Raw genomic sequence first — 12,860 nt, 5'->3', positions numbered from 1 at the left:
GTTCCTTCATAGGAATGAGTTGTGTGATCAAATTAATGCTCATTTAGGCTTCAGAATGTCAACCTGAACTAAATACATGTTGAAATGTGTGTATAAGTCCTTTGGTTTAGGCGTGACACTCAATTTGAGTTTTTATTGCTTTAAATGCATTTTCAGGCCGAGTGAGCACGTTTTTTTTACTTTAAATGTAGGTTTAGGTGTGACACTCATTTTGATTTTTTCTTGCTTTAAATGCATTTTCAGGCCGAGTAGAGCACGTTTTTTTACTTTGAATGTATCTTCATAGGAATGAGTTGTGTAGTCAAATTAATGCTCATTTAGGCTTCAGGAGGTCAACCTGAATTAAATACATGTTGAAATGTGTGCATAAGGCCTTTGGTTTAGGCGTGACACTCATTTTGAGTTTTTATTGCTTTAAATGCACTTTCAGTCCGAGTTGAGGCCGTTTTTTTACTTTGAATGTTCCTTCATAGGAATGAGTTGTGTAGTCAAATTAATGCTCATTTAGGCTTCAGGAGGTCAACCTGAACTAAATACATGTTGAAATGTGTGCATAAGTCCTTTGGTTTAGGCGTGACACTCATTTTGAGTTTTTATTGCTTTAAATGCACTTTCAGGCCTAGTTGAGCACGTTTTGTGACTTTGAATGTACCTTCATAGGAATGAGTTGTGTAGTCAAATTAATGCTCATTTAGGCTTCAGGAGGTCAACCTGAACTAAATACATGTTGAAATGTGTGCATAAGTCCTTTGGTTTAGGCGTGACACTCATTTTCAGTTTTTATTGCTTCAAATACACTTTCAGTCCGAGTTGAGCCCGTTTTTTTACTTTGAATGTTCCTTCATAGGAATGAGTTGTGTAGTCAAATTAATGCTCATTTAGGCTTCAGGAGGTCAACCTGAACTAAATACATGTTGAAATGTGTGCATAAGTCCTTTGGTTTAGGCGTGACACTCATTTTCAGTTTTTATTGCTTTAAATGCACTTTCAGTCCGAGTTGAGCCCGTTTTTTTACTTTGAATGTATCTTCATAGGAATAAGTTGTGTAGTCAAATTAATGGTGATTTAGGCTTCAGGAGGTCAACCTGAACTAAATACATGTTGAAATGTGTGCATAAGTCCTTTGGTTTAGGCGTGACACTCATTTTGAATTTTTATTGCTTTAAATGCACTTTCAGTCCGAGTTGAGCCCGTTTTTTTACTTTGAATGTTCCTTCATAGGAATGAGTTGTGTGATCAAATTAATGCTCATTTAGGCTTCAGAATGTCAACCTGAACTAAATACATGTTGAAATGTGTGTATAAGTCCTTTGGTTTAGGCGTGACACTCATTTTCAGTTTTTATTGCTTTAAATGCACTTTCAGGCCTAGTTGAGCACGTTTTGTGACTTTGAATGTACCTTCATAGGAATGAGTTGTGTAGTCAAATTAATGCTCATTTAGGCTTCAGGAGGTCAACCTGAACTAAATACATGTTGAAATGTGTGCATAAGTCCTTTGGTTTAGGCGTGACACTCATTTTCAGTTTTTATTGCTTTAAATGCACTTTCAGTCCGAGTTGAGCCCGTTTTTTTACTTTGAATGTTCCTTCATAGGAATGAGTTGTGTAGTCAAATTAATGCTCATTTAGGCTTCAGGAGGTCAACCTGAATTAAATACATGTTGAAATGTGTGCATAAGGCCTTTGGTTTAGGCGTGACACTCATTTTGAGTTTTTATTGCTTTAAATGCATTTTCAGGCCGAGTAGAGCACGTTTTTTTACTTTGAATGTATCTTCATAAGAATAAGTTGTGAAGTCAAATTAATGCTCATTTAGGCTTCAGGACGTCAACCTGAACTAAATACATGTTGAAATGTGTGCATAAGTCCTTTGGTTTAGGCGTGACACTCATTTTCAGTTTTTATTGCTTTAAATGCACTTTCAGTCCGAGTTGAGCCCGTTTTTTTACTTTGAATGTTCCTTCATAGGAATGATTTGTGTAGTCAAATTAATGCTCATTTAGGCTTCAGGAGGTCAACCTGAACTAAATACATGTTGAAATGTGTGCATAAGTCCTTTGGTTTAGGCGTGACACTCATTTTCAGTTTTTATTGCTTTAAATGCACTTTCAGTCCGAGTTGAGCCCGTTTTTTTACTTTGAATGTATCTTCATAGGAATAAGTTGTGTATTCAAATTAATGGTGATTTAGGCTTCAGGAGGTCAACCTGAACTACATACATGTTGAAATGTGTGCATAAGTCCTTTGGTTTAGGCGTGACACTCATTTTCAGTTTTTATTGCTTTAAATGCACTTTCAGTCCGAGTTGAGCCCGTTTTTTTACTTTGAATGTATATTCATAGGAATATGTTGTGTAGTCAAATTAATGGTGATTTAGGCTTCAGGAGGTCAACCTGAACTAAATACATGTTGAAATGTGTGCATAAGTCCTTTGGTTTAGGCGTGACACTCATTTTGAGTTTTTATTGCTTTAAATGCACTTTCAGGCCTAGTTGAGCACGTTTTGTGACTTTGAATGTACCTTCATAGGAATGAGTTGTGTAGTCAAATTAATGCTCATTTAGGCTTCAGGACGTCAACCTGAACTAAATACATGTTGAAATGTGTGCATAAGTCCTTTGGTTTAGGCGTGACACTCATTTCGAGTTTTTATTGCTTTAAATGCACTTTCAGGCCTAGTTGAGCACGTTTTGTGACTTTGAATGTACCTTCATAGGAATGAGTTGTGTAGTCAAATTAATGCTCATTTAGGCTTCAGGAGGTCAACCTGAACTAAATACATGTTGAAATGTGTGCATAAGTCCTTTGGTTTAGGCGTGACACTCATTTTCAGTTTTTATTGCTTTAAATGCACTTTCAGTCCGAGTTGAGCCCGTTTTTTTACTTTGAATGTTCCTTCATAGGAATGAGTTGTGTAGTCAAATTAATGCTCATTTAGGCTTCAGGAGGTCAACCTGAACTAAATACATGTTGAAATGTGTGCATAAGTCCTTTGGTTTAGGCGTGACACTCATTTTCAGTTTTTATTGCTTTAAATGCACTTTCAGTCCGAGTTGAGCCCGTTTTTTTACTTTGAATGTATCTTCATAGGAATATGTTGTGTAGTCAAATTAATGGTGATTTAGGCTTCAGGAGGTCAACCTGAACTAAATACATGTTGAAATGTGTGCATAAGTCCTTTGGTTTAGGCGTGACACTCATTTTGAGTTTTTATTGCTTTAAATGCACTTTCAGGCCTAGTTGAGCACGTTTTGTGACTTTGAATGTACCTTCATAGGAATGAGTTGTGTAGTCAAATTAATGCTCATTTAGGCTTCAGGACGTCAACCTGAACTAAATACATGTTGAAATGTGTGCATAAGTCCTTTGGTTTAGGCGTGACACTCATTTTGAGTTTTTATTGCTTTAAATGCACTTTCAGGCCTAGTTGAGCACGTTTTGTGACTTTGAATGTACCTTCATAGGAATGAGTTGTGTAGTCAAATTAATGCTCATTTAGGCTTCAGGAGGTCAACCTGAACTAAATACATGTTGAAATGTGTGCATAAGTCCTTTGGTTTAGGCGTGACACTCATTTTCAGTTTTTATTGCTTTAAATGCACTTTCAGTCCGAGTTGAGCCCGTTTTTTTACTTTGAATGTATCTTCATAGGAATAAGTTGTGTAGTCAAATTAATGCTCATTTAGGCTTCAGAATGTCAACCTGAACTAAATACATGTTGAAATGTGTGCATAAGTCCTTTGGTTTAGGCGTGACACTCATTTTGAGTTTTTATTGCTTTAAAAGCATTTTCAGGCCGAGTAGAGCAGGTTTCTGAGTTTGAATGTATCTTCATAGGAATGAGTTCTGTGATCAAATTAATGCTCATTTAGGCTTCAGGAGGTCAACCTGAACTAAATACATGTTGAAATGTGTGCATAAGTCCTTTGGTTTAGGCGTGACACTCATTTTCAGTTTTTATTGCTTTAAAGGCACTTTCAGTCCGAGTTGAGCCCGTTTTTTTACTTTGAATGTTCCTTCATAGGAATGAGTTGTGTAGTCAAATTAATGCTCATTTAGGCTTCAGGAGGTCAACCTGAACTAAATACATGTTGAAATGTGTGCATAAGGCATTTGGTTTAGGCGTGACACTCATTGTGAGTTTTTATTGCTTTAAAAGCATTTTCAGGCCGAGTAGAGCACGTTTCTGAGTTTGAATGTATCTTCATAGGAATGAGTTGTGTGATCAAATTAATGCTCATTTAGGCTTCAGGAGGTCAACCTGAACTAAATACATGTTAAAATGTGTGCATAAGTCCTTTGGTTTAGGCGTGACACTCATTTTCAGTTTTTATTGCTTTAAATGCACTTTCAGTCCGAGTTGAGCCCGTTTTTTTACTTTGAATGTATCTTCATAGGAATATGTTGTGTAGTCAAATTAATGGTGATTTAGGCTTCAGGAGGTCAACCTGAACTAAATACATGTTGAAATGTGTGCATAAGTCCTTTGGTTTAGGCGTGACACTCATTTTGAGATTTTATTGCTTTAAATGCACTTTCAGGCCTAGTTGAGCACGTTTTGTGACTTTGAATGTACCTTCATAGGAATGAGTTGTGTAGTCAAATTAATGCTCATTTAGGCTTCAGGACGTCAACCTGAACTAAATACATGTTGAAATGTGTGCATAAGTCCTTTGGTTTAGGCGTGACACTCATTTTGAGTTTTTATTGCTTTAAATGCACTTTCAGGCCTAGTTGAGCACGTTTTGTGACTTTGAATGTACCTTCATAGGAATGAGTTGTGTAGTCAAATTAATGCTCATTTAGGCTTCAGGAGGTCAACCTGAACTAAATACATGTTGAAATGTGTGCATAAGTCCTTTGGTTTAGGCGTGACACTCATTTTCAGTTTTTATTGCTTTAAATGCACTTTCAGTCCGAGTTGAGCCCGTTTTTTTACTTTGAATGTATCTTCATAGGAATAAGTTGTGTAGTCAAATTAATGCTCATTTAGGCTTCAGAATGTCAACCTGAACTAAATACATGTTGAAATGTGTGCATAAGTCCTTTGGTTTAGGCGTGACACTCATTTTGAGTTTTTATTGCTTTAAAAGCATTTTCAGGCCGAGTAGAGCAGGTTTCTGAGTTTGAATGTATCTTCATAGGAATGAGTTCTGTGATCAAATTAATGCTCATTTAGGCTTCAGGAGGTCAACCTGAACTAAATACATGTTGAAATGTGTGCATAAGTCCTTTGGTTTAGGCGTGACACTCATTTTCAGTTTTTATTGCTTTAAAAGCACTTTCAGTCCGAGTTGAGCCCGTTTTTTTACTTTGAATGTTCCTTCATAGGAATGAGTTGTGTAGTCAAATTAATGCTCATTTAGGCTTCAGGAGGTCAACCTGAACTAAATACATGTTGAAATGTGTGCATAAGGCATTTGGTTTAGGCGTGACACTCATTTTGAGTTTTTATTGCTTTAAAAGCATTTTCAGGCCGAGTAGAGCACGTTTCTGAGTTTGAATGTATCTTCATAGGAATGAGTTGTGTGATCAAATTAATGCTCATTTAGGCTTCAGGAGGTCAACCTGAACTAAATACATGTTAAAATGTGTGCATAAGTCCTTTGGTTTAGGCGTGACACTCATTTTCAGTTTTTATTGCTTTAAATGCACTTTCAGTCCGAGTTGAGCCCGTTTTTTTACTTTGAATGTATCTTCATAGGAATATGTTGTGTAGTCAAATTAATGGTGATTTAGGCTTCAGGAGGTCAACCTGAACTAAATACATGTTGAAATGTGTGCATAAGTCCTTTGGTTTAGGCGTGACACTCATTTTGAGTTTTTATTGCTTTAAATGCACTTTCAGGCCTAGTTGAGCACGTTTTGTGACTTTGAATGTACCTTCATAGGAATGAGTTGTGTAGTCAAATTAATGCTCATTTAGGCTTCAGGACGTCAACCTGAACTAAATACATGTTGAAATGTGTGCATAAGTCCTTTGGTTTAGGCGTGACACTCATTTTCAGTTTTTATTGCTTTAAAAGCACTTTCAGTCCGAGTTGAGCCCGTTTTTTTACTTTGAATGTTCCTTCATAGGAATGAGTTGTGTGGTCAAATTAACGCTCATTTAGGCTTCAGGAGGTCAACCTGAACTAAATAAATGTTGAAATGTGTGCATAAGTCATTTGGTCTAGGCGTGACACTCATTATGAACCATTGATGAAAATAAGTTTTATTTTTAAAAAAGCCAAAAAATGTGAAAGGGACGAAATTACAAATGTCCTGTGTGTTTCACATAGAGTACCTACAGGCCAGCGATCCCGCTCCCTCTCTTTCTCTGTGACACACACGCTTCCGAGCGCGCCAGCACGCAGCAAGCACACACACAAACGCACGCACACACACTCACACAAACGTACGCACAGACGAGCACGTATCGTAAACAACACACCAACGATGATTTAGATCAAAGAAACACTCACACATGTATGGGCACACGATCACGCGCGCGCAAACACACACACAAACTCATGAGAGGCACACACATCCGCACACGCTACGCATGTAAACAACATTTGGACACTGATTGAAGATCAAAGACTAACCCACGTGGAAGACTGAAAGATGCACAGCCAATCACCTAGGCTTTGCATCTTTTCACCTCCCCCTGCTCTCACACCACGTGGGCTAGATCCACTCGGGCTGTCATTGGTGGACGTCGTCGGTGTCAGAACAAATCAAGTGCAAGCAAAAGTTAAAACCTCTGAGTAATTCGTCATTTTTATCCGAATACAGTACTTTTTTTGGGGGGGAGGGTGCGCACAACACACACACGCACACACACGCACGCACCCACACAAACACACACAAACACACGCACACACCTACACACTCTCACACACGCACGCACACATACACTAGCACGCATCGGAAACAACACTTTAGACGTTGAAATGTGTGCAGACGTCCTTTGGTTTAGGCATGACACTCAATTTTAGTTTTTATTGATTCAAATGCATTTTCAGACAGAGCAGGGCACTTACTGACTTTGAATGTATCTTCATGGGAATGAGTTGTGTGATCAAATTAATGCTCATTTAGGCTTCAGGAGGTCAACCTAAACTAAATACATGTTGAAATGTGTGCATAAGTCCTTTGATTTAGGCGTGAAACTCATTTTGAGATTTTATTGCTTTAAATGCACTTTCAGGCCTAGTTGAGCACGTTTTGTGACTTTGAATGTACCTTCATAGGAATGAGTTGTATAGACAAAATAATGCTCATTTAGGCTTCAGAATGTCAACCTGAACTAAATACATGTTGAAATGTGTGTATAAGTCCTTTGGTTTAGGCATGACACTCATTTTGAGTTTTTATTGCTTTAAATGCACTTTCAGGCCTAGTTGAGCACGTTTTGTGACTTTGAGTGTACCTTCATAGGAATGAGTTGTATAGACGAAATAATGCTCATTTAGGCTTCAGGAGATCAACCTGAACTAAATACATGTTGAAATGTGTGCCTAAGTCCTTTGGTTTAGGCGTGACACCCAATTTGAGTTTTTATTGCTTTAAATGCATTTTCAGCCCGAGTAGAGCACGTTTCTGAGTTTGAATGTATCTTCATAGGAATGAGTTGTGTGATCAAATTAATGGTGATTTAGGCTTCAGGAGGTCAACCTGAACTAAATACATGTTGAAATGTGTGCATAAGTCCTTTGGTTTAGGCGTGACACTCATTTTGAGTTTTTATTGCTTTAAATGTACTTTCAGGCCTAGTTGAGCACGTTTTGTGACTTTGAATGTACCTTCATAGGAATGAGTTGTGTAGTCAAATAAATGCTCATTTAGGCTTCAGGAGGTCAACCTGAACTAAATACATGTTGAAATGTGTGCATAAGTCCTTTGGTTTAGGTGTGACACTCAATTTGAGTTTTTATTGCTTTAAATGCATTTTCAGGCCGAGTAGAGCACGTTTTTTTACTTTAAATGTAGGTTTAGGTGTGACACTCATTTTGATTTTTTCTTGCTTTAAATGCATTTTCAGGCCAAGTAGAGCACGTTTTTTTACTTTGAATGTATCTTCATAGGAATGAGTTGTGTAGTCAAATTAATGCTCATTTAGGCTTCAGGAGGTCAACCTGAACTAAATACATGTTGAAATGTGTGCATAAGTCCTTTATTTAGGCGTGAAACTCATTTTGAGATTTTATTGCTTTAAATGCACTTTCAGGCCTAGTTGAGCACGTTTTGTGACTTTGAATGTACCTTCATAGGAATGAGTTGTATAGACAAATTAATGCTCATTTAGGCTTCAGGAGGTCAACCTGAACTAAATACATGTTGAAATGTGTGCATAAGTCCTTTGGTTTAGGCGTGACACTCATTTTCAGTTTTTATTGCTTTAAATGCACTTTCAGTCCGAGTTGAGCCCGTTTTTTTACTTTGAATGTATCTTCATAGGAATAAGTTGTGTAGTCAAATTAATGCTCATTTAGGCTTCAGAATGTCAACCTGAACTAAATACATGTTGAAATGTGTGCATAAGTCCTTTGGTTTAGGCGTGACACTCATTTTGAGTTTTTATTGCTTTAAATGCACTTTCAGGCCTAGTTGAGCACGTTTTGTGACTTTGAATGTACCTTCATAGGAATGAGTTGTGTAGTCAAATTAATGCTCATTTAGGCTTCAGGAGGTCAACCTGAACTAAATACATGTTGAAATGTGTGCATAAATCCTTTGGTTTAGGCGTGACAATCATTTTCAGTTTTTATTGCTTTAAATGTACTTTCAGTCCGAGTTGAGCCCGTTTTTTTACTTTGAATGTTCCTTCATAGGAATGAGTTGTGTAGTCAAATTAATGCTCATTTAGGCTTCAGGAGGTCAACCTGAACTAAATACATGTTGAAATGTGTGCATAAGGCCTTTGGTTTAGGCGTGACACTCATTTTGAGTTTTTATTGTTTTAAATGCATTTTCAGGCCGAGTAGAACACGTTTTTTTACTTTGAATGTATCTTCATAGGAATAAGTTGTGTAGTCAAATTAATGCTCATTTAGGCTTCAGAATGTCAACCTGAACTAAATACATGTTGAAATGTGTGCATAAGTCCTTTGGTTTAGGCGTGACACTCATTTTGAGTTTTTATTGCTTTAAATGCACTTTCAGGCCTAGTTGAGCACGTTTTGTGACTTTGAATGTACCTTCATAGGAATGAGTTGTGTAGTCAAATTAATGCTCATTTAGGCTTCAGGAGGTCAACCTGAACTAAATACATGTTGAAATGTGTGCATAAGTCCTTTGGTTTAGGCGTGACACTCATTTTCAGTTTTTATTGCTTTAAATGCACTTTCAGTCCGAGTTGAGCCCGTTTTTTTACTTTGAATGTTCCTTCATAGGAATGAGTTGTGTAGTCAAATTAATGCTCATTTAGGCTTCAGGAGGTCAACCTGAACTAAATACATGTTGAAATGTGTGCATAAGTCCTTTGGTTTAGGCGTGACACTCATTTTCAGTTTTTATTGCTTTAAATGCACTTTCAGTCCGAGTTGAGCCCGTTTTTTTACTTTGAATGTTCCTTCATAGGAATGAGTTGTGTAGTCAAATTAATGCTCATTTAGGCTTCAGGAGGTCAACCTGAATTAAATACATGTTGAAATGTGTGCATAAGGCCTTTGGTTTAGGCGTGACACTCATTTTGAGTTTTTATTGCTTTAAATGCATTTTCAGGCCGAGTAGAGCACGTTTTTTTACTTTGAATGTATCTTCATAGGAATGAGTTGTGTAGTCAAATTAATGCTCATTTAGGCTTCAGGAGGTCAACCTGAACTAAATACATATTGAAATGTGTGCATAAGTCCTTTGGTTTAGGCGTGACACTCATTTTCAGTTTTTATTGCTTTAAATGCACTTTCAGTCCGAGTTGAGCCCGTTTTTTTTCTTTGAATGTATCTTCATAGGAATAAGTTGTGTAGTCAAATTAATGCTCATTTAGGCTTCAGCATGTCAACCTGAACTAAATACATGTTGAAATGTGTGCATAAGTCCTTTGGATTAGGCGTGACACTCATTTTGAGTTTTTATTGCTTTAAATGCACTTTCAGGCCTAGTTGAGCACGTTTTGTGACTTTGAATGTACCTTCATAGGAATGAGTTGTGTAGTCAAATTAATGCTCATTTAGGCTTCAGGAGGTCAACCTGAATTAAATACATGTTGAAATGTGTGCATAAGGCCTTTGGTTTAGGCGTGACACTCATTTTGAGTTTTTATTGCTTTAAATGCATTTTCAGGCCGAGTAGAGCACGTTTTTTTACTTTGAATGTATCTTCATAGGAATAAGTTGTGTAGTCAAATTAATGCTCATTTAGGCTTCAGGACGTCAACCTGAACTAAATACATGTTGAAATGTGTGCATAAGTCCTTTGGTTTAGGCGTGACACTCATTTTCAGTTTTTATTGCTTTAAATGCACTTTCAGTCCGAGTTGAGCCCGTTTTTTTACTTTGAATGTTACTTCATAGGAATGAGTTGTGTAGTCAAATTAATGCTCATTTAGGCTTCAGGAGGTCAACCTGAACTAAATACATGTTGAAATGTGTGCATAAGTCCTTTGGTTTAGGCGTGACACTCATTTTCAGTTTTTATTGCTTTAAATGCACTTTCAGTCCGAGTTGAGCCCGTTTTTTTACTTTGAATGTTCCTTCATAGGAATGAGTTGTGTAGTCAAATTAATGCTCATTTAGGCTTCAGGAGGTCAACCTGAACTAAATACATGTTGAAATGTGTGCATAAGTCCTTTGGTTTAGGCGTGACACTCATTTTCAGTTTTTATTGCTTTAAATGCACTTTCAGTCCGAGTTGAGCCCGTTTTTTTACTTTGAATGTTCCTTCATAGGAATGATTTGTGTAGTCAAATTAATGCTCATTTAGGCTTCAGGAGGTCAACCTGAACTAAATACATGTTGAAATGTGTGCATAAGTCCTTTGGTTTAGGCGTGACACTCATTTTCAGTTTTTATTGCTTTAAATGCACTTTCAGTCCGAGTTGAGCCCGTTTTTTTTACTTTGAATGTATCTTCATAGGAATAAGTTGTGTAGTCAAATTAATGGTGATTTAGGCTTCAGGAGGTCAACCTTAACTAAATACATGTTGAAATGTGTGCATAAGTCCTTTGGTTTAGGCGTGACACTCATTTTGAGTTTTTATTGCTTTAAATGCACTTTCAGGCCTAGTTGAGCACGTTTTGTGACTTTGAATGTACCTTCATAGGAATGAGTTGTGTAGTCAAATTAATGCTCATTTAGGCTTCAGGAGGTCAACCTGAACTAAATACATGTTGAAATGTGTGCATAAGTCCTTTGGTTTAGGCGTGACACTCATTTTCAGTTTTTATTGCTTTAAATGCACTTTCAGTCCGAGTTGAGCCCGTTTTTTTACTTTGAATGTATCTTCATAGGAATAAGTTGTGTAGTCAAATTAATGCTCATTTAGGCTTCAGAATGTCAACCTGAACTAAATACATGTTGAAATGTGTGCATAAGTCCTTTGGTTTAGGCGTGACACTCATTTTGAGTTTTTATTGCTTTAAATGCATTTTCAGGCCGAGTAGAGCACGTTTCTGAGTTTGAATGTATCTTCATAGGAATGAGTTGTGTGATCAAATTAATGCTCATTTAGGCTTCAGGAGGTCAACCTGAACTAAATACATGTTGAAATGTGTGCATAAGTCCTTTGGTTTAGGCGTGACACTCATTTTCAGTTTTTATTGCTTTAAATGCACTTTCAGTCCGAGTTGAGCCCGTTTTTTTACTTTGAATGTTCCTTCATAGGAATGAGTTGTGTAGTCAAATTAATGCTCATTTAGGCTTCAGGAGGTCAACCTGAACTAAATACATGTTGAAATGTGTGCATAAGTCCTTTGGTTTAGGCGTGACACTCATTTTCAGTTTTTATTGCTTTAAATGCACTTTCAGTCCGAGTTGAGCCCGTTTTTTTACTTTGAATGTTCCTTCATAGGAATGATTTGTGTAGTCAAATTAATGCTCATTTAGGCTTCAGGAGGTCAACCTGAACTAAATACATGTTGAAATGTGTGCATAAGTCCTTTGGTTTAGGCGTGACACTCATTTTCAGTTTTTATTGCTTTAAATGCACTTTCAGTCCGAGTTGAGCCCGTTTTTTTTACTTTGAATGTATCTTCATAGGAATAAGTTGTGTGGTCAAATTAACGCTCATTTAGGCTTCAGGAGGTCAACCTGAACTAAATAAATGTTGAAATGTGTGCATAAGTCATTTGGTCTAGGCGTGACACTCATTATGAACCATTGATGAAAATAAGTTTTATTTTTAAAAAAGCCAAAAAATGTGAAAGGGACGAAATTACAAATGTCCTGTGTGTTTCACATAGAGTACATACAGGCCAGCGATCCCGCTCCCTCTCTTTCTCTGTGACACACACGCTTCCGAGCGTGCCAGCACGCAGCAAGCACACACACAAACGCACGCACACACACTCACACAAACGTACGCACAGACGAGCACGTATCGTAAACAACACACCAACGATGATTTAGATCAAAGAAACACTCACACATGTATGGGCACACGATCACGCGCGCGCAAACACACACACAAACTCATGAGAGGCACACACATCCGCATACGCTACGCATGTAAACAGCATTTATACACTGATTGAAGATCAAAGACTAACCCACGTGGAAGACTGAAAGATGCACAGCCAATCACCTAGGCTTTGCATCTTTTCACCTCCCCCTGCTCTCACACCACGTGGGCTAGATCCACTCGGGCTGTCATTGGTGGACGTCGTCGGTGTCAGAACAAATCAAGTGCAAGCAAAAGTTAAAACCTCTGAGTAAT

Source organism: Hippocampus zosterae, chromosome 8, assembly GCF_025434085.1.
Source record: "Hippocampus zosterae strain Florida chromosome 8, ASM2543408v3, whole genome shotgun sequence".
NCBI lineage: Eukaryota > Metazoa > Chordata > Actinopteri > Syngnathiformes > Syngnathidae > Hippocampus > Hippocampus zosterae.
The sequence above is the reverse complement of the archived record's forward strand: the minus strand, read 5'-3'. Positions refer to the sequence as shown.